General features: G+C 37.8%; 1 protein-coding gene across 3 annotated transcripts in view; it reads right to left on the bottom strand.

Annotated features, from left to right (window-relative positions):
* The window catches only part of LOC136849756 (uncharacterized), a 167,465-nt gene that overhangs the window by 84,436 nt on the left and 58,135 nt on the right, over positions 1-24,894 (bottom strand). The gene's annotated exons all lie outside the window — the stretch shown is intronic.

A 24,894-nucleotide genomic window follows, 5' to 3' on the forward strand; every position in this document is an offset into this window, starting at 1 on the left:
AAACAGTATAAGCAAGAGCAACCAACCGGGTGTTGTGTTATTGTTAGTGTAAGAATAGATTAGAATCACTGATCAGCCTCATCTTATTTACAACTTTTTTTTATTTTTTTTTTTTTAAATATGTCTCCTTGGTTGGACTATCTTTGATGCTTCTTTATTCATGTAACTCTTCCCCAATTGCTCTTGTTAAACATTTCGGCTACTGAGTCTCATAATACTTATCAATTTTGCAGTCCTAAGCATCTTTACATCTAGTACTGTACACAGTACAGTACCAGGTTTCATTCAACACCTTCCTCACATCCACATGGCCATTTTCCTGACTTTTTTTTTCCTTTGCTTCCTTTCCACTCACTTGAATGTTTAATCTGCTTATTGTGATTTTCAATTGTCTTTTCTCCATTTAATTAATTTTGCTTTTCAACTGTCTCCTCTCCATTCCTCTCTTCCATCTGAACATTTCTACAACCTCCTCCTTTGATTCTGCTTTCCACACCAAGTCAAAAGAAAGGTTGGATTTCAGTATCTTTGGTGAAGAATTTAATGAGAGCTTAGAGAGAGGGGATGACAGCAAGCGGGAGGGGGCGGGGGCCACTGAACTACGGGAAGTCCATTCATCTGTTCTCAGGACCAGAACTGACAAATAGAGAAAGAACATTTTTGAGGTAGCAAACAACAGAGTCTATGTGGATGAAAAAGCAGGAACTATGGAGGACTGAGTTACAAGCAAAATCCAAGGTACAGACTAATGTAGGAACCTGGGAAAAGCAGGTGACAAAACAAATGGTAAAGGGGGCAAGAGTTATGCTGTCCATAACAAACAATTACAGTAAAAGAAATAAACATGAAATTGGTAGACAGAATCTTCTGTTACATCTCAAATACTTGTATATCAATAGCAACAAGTAGATCTAGTCTCTCAGCAAGCATCGAGAGAAAGCTTGCTAAACCTTGCCATGTACAACCCATACTGATGATTCAAATGTTGTCTTGTTGTCTGAGGAATGATTATAGTTTCAAATGCTATAGCTAATAGCAAAAAGTGATGGAATATAAAAGCAGGGTAATGGGGTGTAATAGCTAGCTACCTTTTTATGTGACAGGCAAAGTCACAAGCATTTCAACGTGCTGTTGGTGTGGAAATTGAGTAGGTGGAAGGAACCCCAAAACACTATAGTTAGTGTTTTTACTAGTGTCACACTGGTTTATGTTCTCGGTCAGAAAGTGTTGTTATTCTTCAAAGAAGCAGTTACCCTGGAAACTTTAAAAGCAGAAAATATAGGTAAGGGCGCAGGAATAGGAGAGAAAAAAAAAATAGATCCTGAACATAAGAATTCTAATGGGAGCTGAACGAAAGGGGCTAGGTTTGCAATAGACAAAATTTCCACATTAAAAGCTGAAAAAAGTAATAAATTAGTTGACAAGATCGTGATTAGATTATATCATGTGGGAAGATTTACTTTTTTAATGTAGCACAATACACCAATTACTTGGACAAATCAAGACCTTGGCATGTATGCCTAAAATTAATAAATCAATCAATCAATCAGTGACCAGTTGTGAATACTGGGGTTTGAAATGACTGAAGTACCTGGATCCTTAACCTAATGCCTGAGGATCAGGAACAGTCAAACCAAGGATTAATAAAAGAGAAAGTTTTACTAGAGCAGATACAGATGCTGCAGTCACTGAGGTGACCTCAGCAACATTGGGAGAATTTAGTACACCCTTTGAAAAATCTAATGATGCACTTGCAACATTAGACAGAAATTATAAAGGCCTCACTGACTCCCATATAGGTTTGGATGAAATGGAGACACACTATAAGAGGGCTTTGGCATCTGGAACATGGTAAATGTGGAAATTAACAATTATATGAAAGTTTAGATTACAACCATAATAAAAGAGAAGCATTATACCCACAGTTAATTGTGGGAAGCAATGAAGATCCCACCTCATGAAGAGAAACTAACGACTTTAATGACAGTTCTGGAGAATGTTGAGAAGTATTACTATACAACTGAGATTCAAACAGACTGATGCCGGAGGAAGAGATTAACTGAAGTTCCAGAAGGAAGAAATGGGCAGTAATATTCCTCTGTAGGTAAAATTGAATAAAAAGTTCAGTATTGTTAGGTCACTTGCTGTCTTACAATTAGAATGCAAAACAAGTAAGTAATGTCTTTGTTTTCTAATAAATTATTGACTATTTTAACCAGAACACTGAGCTAGCGTCCTTTACTTTAGAGGGTATAGCTCAAAGGATTTGTTCTTGAAATATATTAATCATTAACTCCTCAAAACCTGAATAGTTGAATAAACTGAAAATATCTGAAACATTTCTTTCAAAAGATATGTCTCTGATACTTGACAGTATGTTGTTGGCTTGAAACGAAAAAATCCATAAATAAATATTTGATTGTAACCTCTGCAAGTAGGGATTAGCTCATGTAGGGATTAGCTCATGTAGACATTCATCAAATACCCATGGGTCAGATAAGTGAAAAATTCGCATACGGAATGATGTTATTTCAATGTGGCCTTTTTTTGTGGGGGGAGGGGAGGACGAGATGAACACGACAAACCAACAATTGGTTTAATCTGGTTAGTTTTGTTATTATTAGATAAAATTATTCAAAAATGTCTACTATTTACTAAAGATGATGGGCTTTACAGATAGTGAGAAATCACTAAAAGGGACCAGTATATTGTATAGTAACCACGAAGGGGGTTAGTTCTGTCATTGAACATTTTGCGGTGCACTGTCGGCATCACTTGAAGGTCTTTGCAGCGTCCCTTCGGCCCCTAGCTGCAACCCCTTTCATTCCCTTTTCTGTAACTCTGTTCATATTCTCTTCCATCTTACTTTCCACCCTTTCATAACAATTGTTTCATAGTGCAACCGCGAAGTTTTCTCCCGTTACACGTTTCAAACCTTTTTACTCTCAATTTCCCTTTCAACACTGAATGCCCTCTTAGGTCCCAACGCTTTGCCTTTGGCCTAAATTTTATATTCCATTCCATACTGTATTTTAACTAATCGTGGTGATCGCTGCTTTGGCTGCTGTATCTGCATTCCCATTTCCTTGCCTACATGTGCAGGGACCCAACATACTTCATAATTTTTTGCCACTTTCATATAATTTCTGGAATGACTCTTGGTTTGTTGAACAGGGGGATTTTCAGGAAATAATCCTGAAGGGATTCTAAAGCACTTCTAGAGACACTGATAACTACCGGTACAAATTTCCGTGGTGGCTTGTTTTTTATATCTTAACTGGTGCTCATATTGCAGGAAATTCTACTGCAAAAACACGTGCATTATTAAGTGAAGAAAATCGGCTTGTTTCGCATGACGATATTGCAGCAAGTCCTACATCGGAGGAAGATTTGGATCCGTAACAACACTATAACCCTCATGACACTTAACACCACAATACAAATTAGGATTCTTGTCTTATCTACAACTAAATATAATCTAGACAGTGAAGACCTTTCCTAATCAATTAATAAGAAATTTGCGCACGTGCTCACATTACTGATAATAATCTGTATTCAAGAAGATTTTGATACATCATAATAAAGGCATATGTGCTCTATGGTCTACGAAGATTCTGATGCATCATAAAGGTTAATCTGATTTATGCTTCACCAACAGTCTGACGCCCAGTTGGAAAATAATTTTACAAAGCACAAACATATATATTGAATACATATTGACTTGCGTAATGTCTGTTAGATGGGAATATAACGCTTGTAAAAGCAAATTTACACCATAGGTTAATGTAATATCGGTTGAAATACTGTACACATTTATGATCCCATTCTTGCTCATAAAAGTAAAGGTGTTTAATCAATCATGCACACTCTACGTGCCTTGAAACTCGGATGTCTTAATAAAATGGCTAAGAAATATAGACAAAGATGGCTTTTCGCGGATTGCTCTATAAAGCTCCTGTGTTGCCACATGGATAGCTCAGTCTATAACAATAACAACAAATAAATGAAAAGTATTGAATTAGTATAATCCTTACGTAAGTCTGCATTTCTGCATGAGGTTTCATATGATACGCCAAAAATTTACATTGTTTTTCTCTGCTTGACTCAGAAAAAGTCGTGTCGTGACTTGTGATTAGCAATCTGTATTGACACCTAGCTGGTTTATCTGTATACCAAGTACACCTAAAGCCTATGCATCGTCATGTACGACCGATATAACTTCGTGAAACTTAAACAAGCCTGTTTATTAGGACCATCTATTTAAAGTCCACAAATTATTTATTTTACCGCTTCCTTGTCATCCAGATATGCCGAGATTGTTATTTAATAAAAGAAAATTGTGTCAAATCTCTGATGAGTTCAAACATGCTTTATCTGAAGTTAATCTTAGCTTTTTTTCTGCATATTCCGCTTTAAAGGTGGCCACCGCCTATAAAGTTATGAATTGTTTAGAATTCAAAAATAAAGAGTTAAGATGTATCGTTATTCCAACAGAGGGAATTTGATGTTATCATTCACAATGTTTAAACATTCTGCTGGCATGAGGCAAATCACTTGTACTGTAAATAACCCGCAAACTTTCGCAAAACCGACTGTCCAGATTTGGTTTAAAACACAAAAAGTCAGCAAGGGAAAATAAAAGAGTAAAACTGAATATGAAAAGTGACTGAATAAAAAAAAATATCAGGTAAAAAATAAATGTCCAGTAAGAATGCCGAAGGGGATGGTCCCCTGGGATAGCTTTAAACGTAAAGTGGCTCAGCATAGGCCACATGACACTGCGAAGACTGCTCCACATATTCGCATTCGAGGTATTCAAAGAATCCCAATGTGGACATATCTTGGCACCCCAAAAGAATAATAATGCTAACTCTTGAAGGGATGAGCAGAACACAATAACTCAATAGGTATAATGGGGATTAACACACTAACTTAAAGAGAGATTATTGGGACAAACAGCCTCACACTACTTCAAGAAGGATAATAGGGAATCAGTAGCACACAGTATCTATAGAGGGATACTAGAATGAGTAGCACACAGTAACTCAAGAGGGATAATAAGGATGAGTAGCAGACGCCGACTCAAGATGGAAATTAGGTTCGAATAACAAACTAACTCAGTAGGGTTAGTAGGGATGAGTGGCAACAAACTAATTCAAAGAGGAATAATACGAAGCAAGTAGTACACACTGCCTCTTGAGGGATAGCGGGATTGAGTAACATGCACTAACTCCACATGGATAGCCTAATAAGGATAAGAAACACGCACTAGCAGGGGTAATAAGGGTTTGTAACACACGCCAACTCACTGAGGTAACAAGGAATGAACATTACATATTAAATCATGAAGATCACACAGTAAGGATAATAGTGGGAGCTATTTGTTGAAGTAAACTTTATACAAATGATGGCCAAACATGGCACATTACCATGATCTGAATTATAATTACCACGCGATAAATGCACTCAAGTGCTGCAGACATCTAGACAGTCCAGTAATGTTGCAACATTGATAGATAGCAATTTGAGGCATGTGGCATAACATCAGTATTTATGTAAATAAAGAACTGGTTGTGTAGTTCTTGGTTGTGGTAGCACATATATGACTTTTTACGCAATAGCTTTTAAAACCATCACATAGCATACGATAAAAAGATCCATCATATCAGCGAGGTGTTAATGTGTTTTCTCTTAGAGAAGGCAAGAGTCTATTGTCTTCATAAACATCAGGGAGTTTATAAGACCAACAAGATTATTTTTCTGAAGCTGTAGATGAAACAGGCCACCTAATTTACTTGCTTTGGCCAACATCGGTTGGGAAAAAAGGAGAGAATGATAAGATGTGCCCTTGACATCAAAGCAAGCGAGAGACCCACCTCATGGAAGGACTAGGGATTATAAGCCAGGAAAAACTTATCCATGAAGAGAACAGTCACCAAACGGAACAAACTGCCATCCCAAAATAAAGTTCCTCCGCTTACACAAAACTCAAATTTTGGTTTCATTTATTCAGTTTATTCCTATCATCCTTTTCTGGCTTTTTTTTTTCGTTTGTTACAAATGGCACAAATCTCTGTAAAAAACTATTGTCAAGTGACGGGCCATCTGCTCATTCCACATGGATGTGTACATTCAACGTGAATCAGGAAAATAGAGATTCGTGTTGTATTAACCCTTGGAGAGCTCAATAGCCATTCATGACCGAATTCCTTCGTGCAAAAAAACAGCACAATGAAGTCAGAGCAGCTCAAGTAGCAAGCCGCAAAGCCCTGTTAATCAGCTTAAGATTCCAGTAGTGACCTTGGGTTTAGTAATGATTCTCAACATAGGGCATTTGTTCACAGCAAATGTACCTCATATTTAGCAGAGTTTTGTCCCCCATCTTTTACCTACCGGAAAAAATTTGAGGGGTGGGTCCATCCAAGATTACGATAGTTTAATAGTAACCTGAAAAATATGGCACAAATTTTTCTCAGATAAGAAAAAATATGCATTCATACATACATTCATACATATATATACATATATGTGTGTGTATATACACACACAAATATATACACACTATATATATGTATTTATTTAAAATATATATACATATATATATATATATATATATATATATATATATATATATATGAGAATCACAAAACTTTCGCGTGATATCAGATTTGCAGGGTCGCCACAAGGAGGAGAAAATGGAAAACTAAGCACCGAGTACTTTCGTGTGATTGCTACACATTTTTAAAGCACAATGAACAAAGTAAGAGAATTTTTGTACAAAAGGAAACTGTCCATAAGAAAAGGCAGAAAATCCCTTAAAAGCAAAACAATTAAGTCGCAAACAGCCCAAAACCCAACTGGTAGTTAAAAACAGATGACCAAACTGATCCTTCTAAATACGGTAAAAGTATAAACATCACACTTTAAAGCAAAAGTTAGAGCACAAACAAACGACTTCTCACACTCAACAAGCAAATAACCAAACACACGACTAAAGTTTAACAGTTATTCATGAAACATCTGCACACAATTGCTTAACAATTTAATTTATTCAATGTTATTATTATTCAGTAGATGAAACCCATTCATATGGAACAAGCCCACAGGGGCCACTGACTCGAAATTCAAGCTTCCAAATAACATGGTGTTCATTAGGAAGATTTGAGAGGAAGTAAAGTGAAATACAGAAAGAAGAGGTCCATCTAACTTAAAAAGGCCAGAACTAATGTTATGTCACCATGAAGAAAGTTTATAATCATTACAAGCAATTATAGATCTGTACTTCTGCCTGTCAATATGATGATCAAAGTTACTTTTATGTAAAAACATAACACTGGAAGACTGAAAAATTCTTACACTATACTGATGTTGTTTTACTCTTACATTTTAGAGTTGCCAGTTTGACCAATATAATTCACTGAGCAATCCCTACACTGAACTTCAAATATACAACCTTTTGTGTTCTTGGGAGAACTTTTAATCAGCATATTTTCACTGTATTAGTATTAATAAAAACGAGCAACATAGACACTACTTTAAATTCCTCACTGCATGGTAAAACTAATAAGCTGTCTGTCTTAAAAGGTGTTTTTTCTTTTAACGAGAAAAAGGTTTTCCTAACCATCTTGAAAGCTTTGTCGATAACAGAATTTGGGCATTTTAAATCAAAAGTAATGTTATACATCTTTTCAATTTCAGGTTCTAAAAATTCTGGACTACACATTAGTAGAGCGCGAAGAAGTATTGATGAAAATGTGGATGCTGTCACCTGATCACTATGATTAGAATAGTAATTAATATATGAGCAGACATTTATAGGTTTTCTATATACTGAAAATTTATATTTCCTATTAACCCTATGAATGTTAACATCCAGAAATGGTAAAACCCCATCTTTCTCTTCTTCAAAAGTAAATTTAATTGAAGGCACTAATCCATCAAGTTTATAAGGAAACTTTTTTACATTCTCAGATATTGGCCACACATATACAATATCATCAACATAACGGTACCATGTAACTCCATTCGGAAGTTTAGTAGGTAACAATCTCTTTTAATATACTCCATATACAGATTATATACTTAGGGGAGGTGAAAAGGGATTCCCCACAGCCATTCCAAACTTTCGAGTAAAAATTTCTTTTGAAATACAAATTTACTGTCAATAATACAGTTTGATCAATTCAATTATCATTTCTGAAGGGAAAGGTAAATCAAAGTTATCTAGTTCTTAACTTAAAAAGGATAAAAGGTTATGCACAGGAACCCTGGTGAATAATGAAGTTACACCAAAACTTAAAATTCACATTTACTCAATTTAGTTTTCCACGAGATCGACATTGTTCTTAACTGTACAGGGTGTCTATAAAGTCTGGGTACATAGGGGATTTTACTATCTATTTTATTTATTTATATTATTTTTCCTCCTCAGAATGAAGATGGCTCTGTCTAAAGAAGAACGAATCGATTTGGTACTCTTAAGTGGACGAGAAGGATGGACACTGCCTGTTTCTTTAAACTTCTTGACCAATTTCCCGACGGCAGTAAAACAAATAGGTTGCCGATAGGGGTGTCGAAGGTTAAATTCTTCCGCAATTTTGCGATAAGACCATCCCTCTCGTCCACTTAAGAGTACCAGATCGATTCGTTCTTCTTTAGACAGAGCCATCTTCATTCTGAGGTGTAGTATGAAATTTGTGTGTGTACGTACGTACACACCTTAATACATTAAGGCACACCAACATGTGCAATATGACAGGATTACAGCCTCTTTCAAACATACAAGCAACCACAGTCAATTTTGCTGCAGAGCCAATTCCATAGTTTTAAAGCAAGGGAACTAAGGGCGCCCCTGGTGCTGTGTGCTGTGAAATCGTGGCACTTCATCCAAATAAAGATGTTGACACTGCAAACGCCAACCCAGAGGCGCCCAGCATCATGCCCATGCACTGAGGATGTCAACAGACGCGGTCAAAAGGGGAGCCCTCTCGGCGATGGACTAAATTTTGTCTGGATGATAGACCTCGCGATGCCGCTGACATCCAGACTGAAGTATATTCCAGCAATTGGAAATCAACGCTCTGAAATAACTGTCATAAATAGCATTATGCCTGCGGATATAGGATTTTACGAACAATGTTCAGCTCTCAGGAAGCAAGAATATGATAGGTTAACGTCCTCCCTAAAGCTTACAATGCTTTCATTGTATACCTGAATATCTATAACTTTTGATATCAAAGTAGAAGAAAACTGGTCCTCCAAACCATGTGGAATAAAATCTTAGGATTCATTCTTCCATCACGACCCAGCTTTACTTGGTAAAAATTACATTTTATCTTCAAGGAAATTGTTTTTATATGATATACACTTATTTTTGTGGTCGTCACAATTTCTTTAACGGTTTATTAAATTATTTCGGAAACCATTACTAAAAATTTTCGCTTCAAAGATGGGTATTTGTGAAATGACGTTATGATTTCAAATTATTAGTGCACAATCATGACGAACACCCATTCGTATGGAATAAGCAAAAATGCATTTGCTTCACCAACAACTTTTCAAAGAACAATGAGCTCTTGTGCGAAAAAAAGAGAAAATTAGAACATTTATAGAAGAAGCGAGTTAATACCTAAATTTCAAAATATATACTAAAGCACAAGAACTCAACCTCTGAACTGAAAAAGCCCTTATTGCAGAAGCTGTGGAAATGCCAAAGGGCACTTGATTCATGTTTTGAGGCATAATTTTCAAAATTTGAGACCATTTGTTTCAAGGTTTGAGATTATTAGCTGAAGGTATGAGAACATTTATCCCAAAGTTTCAGGACATTTGTTTCAAGGTTTGGGGAAATTTGTTTCAGGGTTTTGGGAAATCTGTTTCAGGGTTTGGGGACATTTTTGAGGGATTCTGTTTCAAGGTTTGAGGAAATTTGTTTTATGGTTTGAGGTCATTAGCTTGAAGGTTTGAAGAAATTTTTAGCCCAAAGAATTTGTTATAAGGTTTGAGGAATTTTTTTCCATAGTTTGAGAACATTTTCTTAAAGGTTTGAGGGCACAGATTTCCCTCAAGGTTCGAGGGAATTTGTTTTAAGATTTGAGGAAATTTCCTTCACTTTTGATGAAATTTGTTTCACGTTTTGAGGACATTTGTTTCAAGGCAAAGGAAACTTGTTCCACTGTGAAAGACATTTTTTCCATGGTTTGTGGACATTTGCTGCATGGTTTGAGAACAATTGTCCCAAAGTTTGAAGACTTTTCTTCTAGTGAGGACATTTATTTCAGGATTTGGAGACATTTGCTTCTAGATTTAAAGAAACTGATATGGCATTTAAGTTACCTCGTTATTACAGATAGCAGCACAGACACTTCAGTCAATTACACAAAACACAGCTAACCCTATTAAAAAGCCCTAAAATAATTAAGTCTTAGTAATAAAATTTCTACATGATTAGCAACCGCGCTTTATATCACTAGTTCTATTTCTCAGTGGAATATCAGCAACGCTTATGGTAACGCCTGGCCGTTCTAGATTAGATACGTTTGGGATATGAAAACTTAATTACTGAACTTCGTTTCATAAGAAAATAAAAACCAACATTAAATTATTTTAATTCCCATTTCGTTATTTTTATTTACTGTTCTCAGTTTGCCTCAGCATATCTAAGAAGACTAAGAGAAACAAAACATTTTAAAGCACCTTAATTTATCTCGTTACATCACCTACACTGAATTTTCACCTAACACCATTTATATCCATTTGTTTTTTAAGTTTCAGGTTAAAAAACTTTTGATTTACCCTGGTCTTTGAATGATGTAGGCACTGAAAAAATAAATCAACATCTTTTTTCAAGAAAAAATTTGGCAATGGAAATATGTTCTCTTTAAAACAGACGCTACATATAAAATTCTGACGCGCACACTGGCACTCGACCTATGTAATCAGAATTAAAATATATCCAAAAGCCTCATATCCTTATTTTTCCTTGGTATACCACCCTGTGCAGCATTTATTATGACAATATCAATATTTCAGAGGCCTTAACGATAATGGAGTGGTCCCCCTTCAAACTCTCATCATAGAAAACGATTTTACCCCTGACTCAACTATTCCCTTACTCGCTACTATTATTTACTTTTCCATGTTGTTTTTATGTTGCATCACTGTTACTTAGCGACAACGGGTGTCGTCTCGGGATAGATAAATTGAATGACATGGGGTTTAATATAGGAATACAAGCATTTACCTGACAAAATTATGACATCGGAACGATTCCAGGTGACTCGACTTAAAAGTCTAAATTGGGATGAAACGGATCGGGGGATGTGGTGGGAGGTTCTCCTTGGCCGGGGGAAGGGGATCCGGCCCCGTCCCACCCAAGAACCAACATCAGCTGATCGTCTGTTGTTGTCATGACGCGGCAGCCTGTCCCTGAAGGACGTACTTTGGAGTGTATTAACTCACGGGTGATTTACTCCGACGAGACGTTTAAACTGTTATATATCTGGCTTATTTTGCTTTGTGTACTGGCACCTAAAGACTTTTAGCCCACTGGTCGTGTTTTAAAGAATTCAGTTTCCGTCTCTTCTACTTTAATAAACTAAAGGTTAGCTCCTGCGTCGGGGCGATGATGAATCAGCTAACGCTTACCCTATTCGCGACCATGTTTTATTTATACATCATTTCTAGGCGGTACAAGTCTTCGAGATGTAGAGAGGCTCTTGCCATTTTGTAACAATTGCTCAGGTGTTGAGAGATGTATCGCTTTTAGGTTTATCGTGAAGTTTATGTTATCCGAGACGATGTTTTAAATGATTCTATGGACTGGTAAGGAAAAAAGAAGCCCCATTTCAGCACTACCTTCTCATCATCTTATCACTAATAACTAATTTATATTAAAACCTTGTGCTTTCATAGCAAAGGTCTCTTCTATACAATGAAAAGTATTTTTGTTTACAAAATAGTGACTACTATCATTTTGATTAGGACAATAGGGTAAAAAGGGACTATTGACTATATGAGTCTATCCAAAAACATATTTGTGGACATTTACAAGAAAACGAAAATATAAAAAATAAAGAAGTATGCTCTTCGAAGGAGGCAAACATACTTGTAGATAACCTATGATCGGATAAGGGCACGGAGACAGTGTAAAAAGTTGCCCGACGTCGCGTATAATATTCGTCCCTGTTGGTTGTCCAAGTCCGGAGGTCCACAACATACCTTCTCTCTTTCACAACTTATCATACATACAGGTCGCCCTAGTGCAAGGGCCCGTGCTGGCATAAACCAACTTGATCTGATCCAACTGTTTATAAATCTTTATTGTAAGGAAAAGCCGCTCTCGCCGCTCAAGGAAGCTGACAGGGCCTCTGTGCTTGCGCCATTTTCAAGCAGCCCCGAGCATAGAAAACGTTATCAACGCCTAATAGACTTTTCTTTGTGGTTTGACATTTTTAAAAATTTGTCTTCGTATTATACTGCTCAAAATGACAACCACAAATATATAGAACACAAAATGAATAATACTACACATTATAAACACGTACATATGTGCGTATTGTGGTGTATTCAGTTGGTGTTCACATCACAGAACGTGCCATTCGTACGAGCGCAAACAGAACTTGATTGAATATTAATACTTAGAATAATATTAATATTATGAAAACATTTGTAAAAACTTTCCTGATGATTCCTTACGCCTTCGCTTGCCGACCAGAGGGACAGAGAAGGGACACTTCCAGTCATATAAAAGGGAACGGCATTTGGGACTATGGAAAATCACTCCCTCAACCCCGTTCTATAAGTGGCCTCCCCCAACCCATGGGAACTCCCTCCCCCTTTAATCACACCCACCCCCTCCACCCTAGAAAACAAGCCCTCCGATATTCCCTCTCCAAGAACATCATGCTCCCCATCCTATACCTCTTGTTAAATCCACCTAACGCTCCTCTCTCTCTCTCTCTCTCTCTCTCTCACACACACACACACACACACTTACACACACATTTGTACCGTAATATACTTCTCTCTCTCTCTCTCTCTCTCTTCGCATCCAACAGTGTTTTTATCGTCCTCCACTTCTCGCTAGTGAGCTCTCTTTCTCAGATTCATCCAGTGAAATGCTTTACCTTTCTCTCTGTCTCATCACTTCGTAGGGTCTCTCTCTCTCTCTCTCTCTCTCTCTCTCTCTCTCTCTCTCTCTCTCACGCAAGAGCGCCACCCGACACCACGTTGTCCTTGAATATTTCCCTCTGCATTCTTATTACCCTTTTATAGTGATACTAATTGATGGTTTTTCCCTCTCTTCCCTTCATCATCCGTGAGCTTTGTGTTATCATACGCGAAACTCGCGTTTTTTACATATTTCCCTGTTCTCTTTACCTTGAACGTTATTACATCATCTGTTGGTTTCTCCTTTTGCCCTGAATTTCATCTGTTCGGTGGTTCAACTAGTAAAGTGTGTACGTGTGTATATATATATATATATATATATATATATATATATATATATATATATATATATATATATATATATATATTTAGATTAGTAAATTTACATAGATCGAGGAGGTCTGATCGCAGTACAATAGACAAATTCGGGGAGGCGGTAATAGGTGTACACGTCTGGTATTTAGGGTGACCAGGGTGAGAGAGGAGAGCAGATGGGATATGGTCAGACGTTGACCTTGCTTTTTTCTATTAGGGAATTCTTTCTGGAACGGAATACGAAAAGCAGCGGGTAGGTTTAAATGAAAAACATTGTGCCATTCGCAGTAAAAACGCCAAAATTTATCAAGGAAGTGTAATTTAAGAGTTAAAAAACAACAGTGAGATGATAAGAGTGTTGCGCAGTGACCGTTCCCCCCTTCCCCCACAAATCCCCGAACCCATCCCCTAACCCCATCCCAACCTGAGCCCCGAAGGGGCCCTTGATTGACACTGCTGCACACAACACCCTCTACCGTTTTTCCCTTTCCTTTCTTTCGGCATAGACCTTAAATTGTTGCCCTTACCGGAATCATTAACTTTTGTCCTTTAGAAGACAGAATGGATAACCAGAAGTATAATGAAACGGGCGAAAAGCAACGGTAAAACACAACGGGAAAAGGCGTTTTAAGCGGAGGTGTGTCCCGTATAACGGGGTTTAAGCCGCGTTCAGTGTCCAACTTGATCAGTGGTGTCCCGAAAAGTGGGGTCGGCTAGTCAGCGACGGGAACCGCACTGCTGCTGCACAGGGAGTCGCCTCCTCCTCCTCCTTCTTCTTCTTCTTCTTCTCCTTCTTCTATACTTCCTACACAATACTGTGGGAGTCTATCAAATTCCTATTGATTTTTTATGCAGGGGCACTGCAGGCATAACTGGCAATCAGTGGAATCAATTATTTTATTCATCGGGCAATTTCCCATGATCCGTCGTGTTGCCACTAATGAAGGTCAAGGAATCTCTTCAAATAAATGCGCCGTAAATCACCTAATTGGCAACTGTACCGTGTTAGTCTGGAACCAGCTCAAGAAGAACACGTCTAAAGTGACGAAAATGAAGTCAAATACTAAAATACACGTAAATTTACGACAAATCTCTAACTAACGCTTCCCACTCTCAACAAATATACAAAAGAAGACAAACAATAAAGAGACGAAAGCATCATTTGCACGGGAAGGGGGATAATATATCTCGTTGCCTTGTAAAAGTTTGAATGAATGTTGCCTTGTGGTGTATATTATTATCATTTCTCGCAACTGGAGTGGAACTCTCTCTCTCTCTCTCTCTCTCTCTCTCTCTCTCTCTCTCTCCACTTAAGTTTTATTGAAGAGAACGACAGAATTAACTGAAAGGTAAGAGAAGAACTTACGGTGAAGAGAAAAAACGACACCCACAAAAATGTTATCGTATGAAGAGTGTGAACAAGAAAGTTGCAGCTGGAGACAAGTGATTTAAAGTAGCTCTTTAAAGACTTCACGTACGCGGCCAATAATGTCCGTAGCTGAAGTACACTTACACGCACACACACACAAACAGAGAGAGAGAGAGAGAGAGAGAGAGAGAGAGAGAGAGAGAGAGAATGCTTCACATTCTTCGCTTTCGCCATAAAAGAAAAAAGGAGAGAACATCTTGCCTCGGCGAACCCACTCCTCCTCCACCATCATTCCCTTTACCTTCGGCTCATGACTACACGCCATTTTTTTTCCCAGACACTTCTGATTGCATTTAAATCTAAAATTACCATATCCTAGGGTTACATTATACATATTCGGCCTTTCCCAAAAATGCACTGGCGATCGCTTAAATAAGCACCAGCAATGAGATTTTTACCAAGGTCATGCGAAGTAGTATAGTGGACTCGTCATCATCGCCAGCATGTGATAGACGTCATCATCACCAAGAGACTTGCCTAACTCTACTCCCGCCTTCCCCCCCTCCCACAACACCAACCTCTTACCCAACCAGGCCCTCCGAGCCCCAAACACCACCACAAGTCACCGGCCCCTACTGACTGACTAACCACGTCAACGGGTCAATACTCAAGACAAATTGATAAATGTATCGCAACTACTGTTGAGAATATCAGTGAACATATTTTTGTCATTTCATTACCTTGCGTAATTTAGTTGTGAATTCTTCATCGAGATATGTATTAATAATCATGCAATATTTTATACAAATAGGCACATCGTATATGATTCTCAGTACCATTTCCAAGAGATTTCTCTCGTGCTGAAAGATGCCGTTTGGAGATCAATTTTATTAGGGATAATTATGCTACCTATATTCGGAAGTTCAGTAAAATCGCCACATACATTTAAAAGAATGCAGTCCGTAGCATGTGTGCGTCTCTACCTGTTAACAAAAAACAGGTTTAAGAGTCCAAATCTAGTTCAGCTTTACGTAAAGAAAGTGGTGTCATAAAACTTTTTTATCTGAAGTTTTTTTTTAATAGGAATGATTTAGGGCTCAAAGAGCAAATGTCCGTGCTGGCATAAGGCTAGCTTTATCTAGAAGAAGAAAACGTAAAAGAAAGCTGGTGATACAGGAAAAACGAAGGTGAATACGGATGAATTTCGTGTTTCATATCAGCTGCATGCTCTTGATCAGCAAAGTATCAGTCAGCACAGGAGTCGAGAATAAGCCCTGCAAGCTCCCAGCAGCGACATCAAAAGTAGTACCAGTAGAGAAGAATTGTAAAAGCCTGATCAAAGCTGGACTGAGTGGATGGATGTGTATCATGCCTCCTCGACTTCCAAAACTCTTCGTAATCTAACTGACTCATCATAATGCCGGAGAGTAAGAAGATCATGTTTACCTGTTATCTAAGTCTTCTCAAGCTTCTAGTTCATTAAAACATTGCACTACGCAAAGTGAGGAAAATTTGAGCAAATGCACTCCAGATCTTTAAAGAAGACTCTCTCTCTCTCTCTCTCTCTCTCTCTCTCTCTCTCTCTCTCTCTCCTGGTTCTGTTTGATGATATTCTGATATTCTAGGTTAATTTCCTTGGGCTTTTCTTTAAACAGTACTACCACAGTTTTACTTCACTCAGCCAATTTCCAAACAGCAGCGTGTTAAGCAATTCAACACACTTTGTCCCATATTGCATGCACTCTTACAAGCCTTCCCAACCAATACTTCCTTGCAATACAGTAAACACTTTATAGATCTCCCTCTAATCCTTTCACCTAACACCCCCTTCCCCCAATAATAATCTTTTTCTCTAAATACACCCATTCATCTTTTCCCCTCCATGAACCCTCTTTACTGCTACTACATATCTTCTAATTACTGAACCTTCTAATCCTTCTCACAAAATCACTTGTGTGCCTGTCATCTGGCTTAACATTCCCTTCGTATATTTCAATCTACGCCTCATAGACCTTCCCGTTCCCTTGGAAATCTTTTGCACACACACAGTGCTACCTTCCACGTTGCTCTTCTTCTGTGAGTTACCTCTTCTTTCATCCTTCCATCATTCACTACATTCACTCCCAAATACCAATATGAAACCACACTTTGCTAGCATTCTTTGATAAAATTCTATCATTTATCCTCGTAACAGTACAGAATCATTTGCCGATGTCTGCCATTCCACATTCCATTCATGACTCATTTTCTTATTCCATAACTTTGTATGTCCCTCTTTTACTACAAACTAGCCACTCTTTAGTCTAAACTCATTAATATATGGTTTTCTTTCACGACAAAATCTATCGGATGCTCCCAGCAAACTCACATTTTTCTTCTACTATAATCATAAACTCTTCCCACTTCCATTTCCCGAGTCAATTCTACATAAATTTTTTAGTGTGTGCCACTTTCACTTCCTTCTCATCAAATTCTCCTGACATAATTACATTAATATCAAAATTGTGAAACATTTTTCTCAAACTAAAAGTACCATTTTTTTCCCTTCGATCCCAAACAAATACTGATCAAACATACTCCCACAACAGTCATCAACTTGTCTTCCGGCTATTGTGTTCTAAAGCAATCTACCAAGCTTTCCTCATGCCACATTCATACCTCCGAGATCACTTACTGCCATTCAACCACGTCAGCATCTCTCTCTCTGTCTTTGTACTAAAATCACCCACCCCAACTACCCTTTTGTTCTCCAAGCCTAGAAAGAGACAGACGTAGATTTTCCAAGAAACTTTACCCCACTCTCACTTGTTTCCATTCATAGACAATATACACTTTTCTGTCTACTTTTCTTTGCCATACTCAGTGTTACACACACAATCCTTGGACTGTAACATTTGTACTTTTTTGCCAGTCTCCAAAGTCTTCCCGATACAAAAGACGCTAACTCTCCCTTTGCTCTCCAACTCACATCACCTCTGTATAGCCAGTCATATACTCGTATTAGACACATTGCCATATCCTGGCAGTACCACTTACTGCTACTGTAGTGGCGCTCGCAATTTTCCCTTGGTAGGGGGTGTCACCTCAAAGTTGCCGCATTCCGATTTCACGTATATTCTTCAGGCATTATAATGCTTGCCACACACACCCTGTTTCTAAACCTCAGCAGTCGCTGGTACCCAGTTACAGCTTCGTGGAATAGTGGGTGGTAAACGAGGAGATACCATGGACCTAGCAACGTAATCCATGGGCCATACCACTCAATCACGATGCCATATACAAAAATATGTATATCCACAGAAGCATATAAAATAAGGTAACAGTCACTGCCACATGCCTGCTTTAATTGTTGAATCAGCGCACTGTATTTTGCATGTGAACAGCAAATAATTTTACCAGTACAAGCAGATCGTTGCAACATACCAGAAGTATACACGAAAAATACTGCATCAGACGGTATCAACACAGAAATGTAATGAAAAATACGAAATACATTATAAATTCCCCACAGCCGAAGTCAACACCTTTGTTTACAAATCATAAAAGTAAATGAGCAAGCCAATATTACGTATTTCGGCAGACAATTTGCTTGAATAAAATGAAAACTAATATCAACAGGTTTCAATAAACAAGAGAAGATTAGAGTGGGCATGAGAGAGAGAGAGAGAGAGAGAGAGAGAGAGAGAGAGAGAGAGAGAGAGAGAGAGAGAGAGAGAGACCTACCTATGAACACGCCACCGACAGTCCGCCAATCTCCCCTTTCCCACCCCCACGATACCACATCCCCCCATCAACCCCCCACCCCGTCCCCACCATCCATTAAAATCCCACCCCTACCCCACTTATACTTTTTAAATTCCTTCCCGAAGAGATGACTCACAATCATAAGTAATATAAACTTCGGCCAAGTTTATCGCTCAAAGAGACTAATGTCATCGGCTGAGATGATGAAATTATTTACACCAGTTTATTGTTAAACTTTTCTAAGATCTGCCGAGGTGACGTGCCACGTCGTGACTCTGACTGGCAGGTTACGTGCCTTCGTGCAATATCGAGGAGCTCGAAGTTCTACTTTTCGTGTAACGTGCTCCCTTACAGATGTCGTGCACTGCGATGTTCGTACGTACACGTACTCATGTACGTGACGTAATATCTGCTTCGAGTTACTAAGTGTTTTCTAAACCAGTTACCTTTTTTTTTTTTATCTATCATCAGACTTGCAGGGTTTTCACCCGGTGCTTCCGCGTCAAAAAAACAGACCGACAGAGCCAAGTACAGGTGGCCTGCACCGAACCTGCCACAAATGCAGGTTACTGTGGACTGCCCGATAGAAAAGAAAATAAAACTAACACAGAGTGATTCGACACATTTGTAAGTCGTTGTAATAATAAAAAAAAAAAGTCTGATAAGAGTTATTAGTATGTTGTTTGGGCACATTCTAACAAAGAAGTGTTAATTGTTTAAAGAGATAAAAAAAACATGAGAAAGGCGGTATCATTGTTAATTTTGTGTGTGTGTGTGTGTGTGTGTGTGTGTGTGTGTGTGTGTGTGTGTGTGTGTGTGTGTGAGAGAGAGAGAGAGAGAGAGAGAGAGAGAGAGAGAGAGAGAGAAATAATACTTCATTACAAATCATAGATTGTGGGAATCAAAGTCGTGGCTGGTTACCACATGTAAGGAAATTAACACTGATGTAAATGTTAAAAATAAATGCTAAAAATCGACAATAAATAAACCACCCCACCCCTCCAAAAAATCGTCCTTTGATACATCAAAACGCCAGTATCTAACGGGAAATTATTCTGTTAAACGTGCAGCTGGTTTCAGTTTTTAATAGACAAAGTGTATATGATTTCCTTTATTTCACAAGGATCTACAATTTCACAATCATTCCTGTATCCCGTTAGGCACTTGTATGTGTATATATAAATACACACTCTAGAGTTTATACATATATATACATATATATATATATATATATATATATATATATATATATATATATATATATATATATATATATATATCTACATATACACTGAACTCTTGACATTTTTTAAAACTTTTTAAAATTGTCTTTTTTATGTCTGTTACGGCACAGCACCTGCAACTATAGTCTTGTCCACCTTGTGTCAAGTTTGAGCGCATCTGGTTAAGTATTTCCGCATATATACAGCATATATATATATATATATATATATATATATATATATATATATATATATATATATATATATATATATATACATACGGAAATACTTAAACACTTAACTGTATGCACTCAAACTTGAAACAAGGTGAACAAGACTATTTGCAGATGCTGTACAGTAATAAACATAAAACAGACATTTTAAAGAGTTTTAAAAACTATGTCAAAAGTACCATTTACCACATACATCCGCATTGTCTCAATGCTGCGCGGTGTAATTTGATGTAACTCATTTACAGATAACATTACCGCAGTGTCGTAATGAAGGTTGGAAAACGAATCGCACGAAGTCGATTTCACTTCCAAATAGTAGGAGGTGATGACCTTGAAATAAATAAAAACACTGTCGTCATGAATTCGATGAAATTCAGCTCTGTCCCCTTGGAACTTTCATGGGGAGACCCATTAGTTATTGTAACTACTTACAGTAATTGGTTGAAGCTTTAGCCCATGACGATCATTTTCTGATTCATGGGTCAGAGAATATGCATTATATCCTTCCGGTACCTGTTTTGAAAACATTTGTTAATTGATGTAAAATGTACGCAGTGAATATAGTTATGTAACCAATAAAAGCGCATTTAACAGCTGTAATCGACAGTTAACTAGTGTCAAAATTATATGGTAAATTTTGTGGGCCACAAAATTCAGTACACTCCAATGTCTAAACAGCTACGCAAAAAGAAATAGATAAGATGAAAGAGTAAAAAAGTTAGGATAATAACTCTGATCTGTTCAAGGAGATGCAGAAGACTGTAAGGAGATCTGTGGCGTAAAGGTTATGTCAGTTGAGCTAGGCTCAAGGTCCCCTGAGAACAGAAGCGACTGCTAGTATTTCAGGAGCTCAGAATATGCACACACATACACGCACACACGCACAAAACGATGCTGTAACAACTGGGTACCCAGATAAACTTGCCGTAAACCAGCCATATCTAAGTATCCAGAAAAATACCCCGATTTGAGTTTAGCAGCAGCCCTCCAAAATAATGACCGCCAGACATTTAGCACTAAAACATATGTATGTTTGCACACACACACACACACACACACACACACACACACACACACACACACATATATATATATATATATATATATATATATATATATATATATATATATATATTTGTGTGTGTGTGTGTGTGTGTGTGTGTGTGTGTGTATAATTGAGGAATTAAAATTAAGACTAAAAGATGGACATGGAATACTACCTAAGCATAAGAATGACGTATAATACACTGATATATGTTACAACGCGACCAATACATAGTACTCACAGAAAGGGGCAAAGTTGGTAAAAACGCTTCAAGATGCGCTGTATGAACTTAGTATTGATCTCAAAAGTACAACAATATTCACAGTCGATTTACTCATCTCCAAAACTCACGTTGCACTTAGTGCCTTTAAAATTAATGTTAATCTAGAATACTAAGTTCTTAAATTTTAAGTTTTTAGTTTTCCTGGTAAATCTTTTAAAGAACTCCATCGCCTTGACAGTCGAGTTTAAATCACGTAGTTAACTTCTGCTTACTTGTCTATAAATACATTAAGTATCTGATCTTATTATATTATGAGCATCCTGTTATGAGGCATGAAAAATGTGTTAACAAGAATATCTAAGAACGTGTAAGAGCAAATCTCTCTCTTTCTCTCTCTCTCAGGTCTGAGAAAAGTAAATAGTGCATGGTATGGTTATTCATCAAAGCCTCACTCATATACTGTACGTTCGCTGAACACGATCCGCGCTGCTATACAGACATGAATCAAGGTATGACAAAGAAACTATAAAAGATTTTGTCGATTTGAATATAAAGCTTTAGGGAGAATAATAGGAGTCACATGGTAGGATAGAGTTAGTAACGATGTCATAAGGGAAATTACAGAATGGAATGGAATATGGGGTTTAGGCCAAGGGCTAAGCACTGGGACCTATGAGGTCATTCAGCGCTGGAAATGAAATTGAGAGTAGATATGTTTGGAAGGTGTAGTAGGAGGCAAACCTCGCAGTTGCGCTATGAATAATTGTTAGGAGAGGGTGGATAGCAAGATGGAAAAATAATATGAATGGGGGTACAGTAAAAGAAATGAAAGGGGTTGTAGCTAGGGGGCCGAAGGGACGCTGGAAAGAACCTTCAGTAATGCCTGCTGTGCACCCTGTGAGGTGCACTGACGGCACTACCCCCCACGGAGGAGGGGCGGCGGGTGGAATTACATTAGTTTCTTAAATATTTGAGATAATAATGAAAGGTAGATGGAGATGGCTTGGACATGTCTTACGCACAAAACTTGGGAGAATAGTACGTGATGGAGTCAGATGGACTACTGTGGATAAGAGCTATTAAACGGAGGCTGGAGATGAGTGGAGATTTATGGAAGATAAAGCACAGGAAAAGCCTGACTGGAGGAATTTAACAGGTGCATTTTATAAAAGGTATTTTGCGTCATTCAGCACTGGAGGCGATGATGATACAAGCGCGCAAGCGCTGTCGCGCACATACACACTCATACCGCACACACTAAGTTTTAAAGCATGTTTAATGATAATTTCTTTAAAAATTTCTCAATAACATTGTTTCTACTATAACAAACGAACGACCAAACAAACTGACAACTGGCACAATGCTCTTTTGACAATCATCATTCTCAAGGACTTCAGTCAGACACATGACCAGGAGGGAAACGGCTGAGGATTAAAATACCTCGAGAGATTAAAGTGAATCACCCAACACAAACCGACGCCAAGGACGCAGAATAACACACTCACAGAGGGAACTGCTCGGTTACTTTCGGTTCTAAATAGGCCGGTGTCAACCGCACGGGTGAAAATGAAGTATTTTTTTATATACAGTACTGCATAATAATAATAATAATAATAATAATAATAATAATAATAATAATAATAATAATAATAATAATAATAACAGTGAAAGAATGAATTCATTATCAAACCCGCCAGAAACTAACTAGATTCAAAACATTAGAGTGGATTTTTACTAACAAGATTAAAAACAGCTGTTGTTGTTATTGTTGTTTTAGATTAAGCCAGCAACATGCCGGCACGGGCTCTTGCTCCTAGAGCAGCCCGTAATCAAAACAGCTAGGTAAATCTTTACTAGAGTCATATCAGCTAGAAGGATTTTTTACTTAATGGGTTAAAAAGAATACCAGGCAAATCTTACGGATCCGTGTTAAATCTGGGAACCCTCTGTAATATCGTCGGTACGTCAGAAAACACCAATCAGGGGAAGGCACTGCAAGCAGTGGCACTCCAGTCTACCTAAATATGACTACTCAGCCTAAAATTCCACAAGTCCAACTGCTCACTCTAAAATTTCAAATAAGTCTGACTGCTTAGCCTACAATTCCACGTACGTCTGACTACTCAGTCTGAACTTCCACATAAGTCTGACTACTCAGTCTAAACTTCCACATAAGCCTGACTACTCAGTCTAAACTTCCACATAAGCCTGACTACTCAGTCTAAACTTCCACATAAGCCTGACTACTCAGTCTAAACTTCCACATAAGTCTGACTACTCAGTCTAAACTTCCACATAAGTCTGACTACTCAGTCTAAAGTTCCACATAAGTCTGACTACTCAGTCTAAAGTTCCACATAAGTCTGACTACTCAGTCTAAAGTTCCACATAAGTCTGACTACTCAGTCTAAAATTCAACATAAGACTGACTACTCAGTCTAAACTTCCACATAAGTCTGACCACTCAGTCTAAACTTCCCATAAGTCTGACTACTCAGCTAAACTTATAAATCACCAGTCTAAACTTCCACATAAATCTGACTACTCAGTCTAAAATTCCACATAAATCTGACTACTCAGTCTAAACTTCCACAGAAGTCTGACTACTCAGTCTAAAATTCCATAAGTCTGACCACTCAGCCTAAAATTCTAAAGTATCCAGTCTAAAAATCCACAGAAGGCTGAGTACTCAGTCAAAAGTTCCACATAAGTCTGACTACTCAGTCTAAAAGTTCCAACATAAGACTGAGTACTCAGTCTAAAAGTCAACATAAGATTCAACAGTCCATATAAGACTGAGTACTCAGTCTAAAAAAATAAGACCGTCCAGTCTATAAGACTGAGTACTCAGTCTAAAAGTCCATATAAGACTGAGTACTCAGTCTAAAATTCTATATAAGACCGACTACTCAGTCTAAAATTCCACATAAGACTGACTACTCAGTCTAAAACTCCATGTAGTCAAAAATTCCACATAAGAGTGACTACTCAGTCTAACATTTCACGTAAGTCTAACTACTCAGCCTAAAAATCCACAAGTCTAACTACTCAGTCTAAAATTCCGCATAGCCTGCCTACTCAGTCTAAAATTCCACATCTCTCTTGATTTGTGATACTGACATAAAGCCCTCAGGAACCAGCTTAAAGCTTTTAAAAGGAGTGTTGACGTAAGAGGAGATTACATAGATTTTATACAGACTTACAAATTTACCAACGCGACACTCCAAGACGATAGTTAATCACGATGACAACGCAAATCGTGAAAGGATACCTGACGCAGATGGGTGTCAGTAGAAGTTAGTTATGCGGATAATTTTTCGATATTCTTCGTAAATACGAGCGCGATGGAGGTGGTCTGTGAAATTAATAATCTTTGCGTTGATTACTGACCGCTGGTGTCAGGTGTGGTAAAGTTATCAGATATGTAGATTTTTATTGACCGCTGGTGTCAGGTGTGATATAATTTAGTTATAAAATATGCATTTTTTTTATTGACCGCTGGTGTCAGAATGTGATCAAGTTATCAGGTATACAGATTTTTTAACCTTTTTAATGATTAATAACTACGGAAA

The sequence above is a fragment of the Macrobrachium rosenbergii genome, chromosome 21 (assembly GCF_040412425.1).
Source record: "Macrobrachium rosenbergii isolate ZJJX-2024 chromosome 21, ASM4041242v1, whole genome shotgun sequence".
NCBI classification, from domain to species: domain Eukaryota; kingdom Metazoa; phylum Arthropoda; class Malacostraca; order Decapoda; family Palaemonidae; genus Macrobrachium; species Macrobrachium rosenbergii.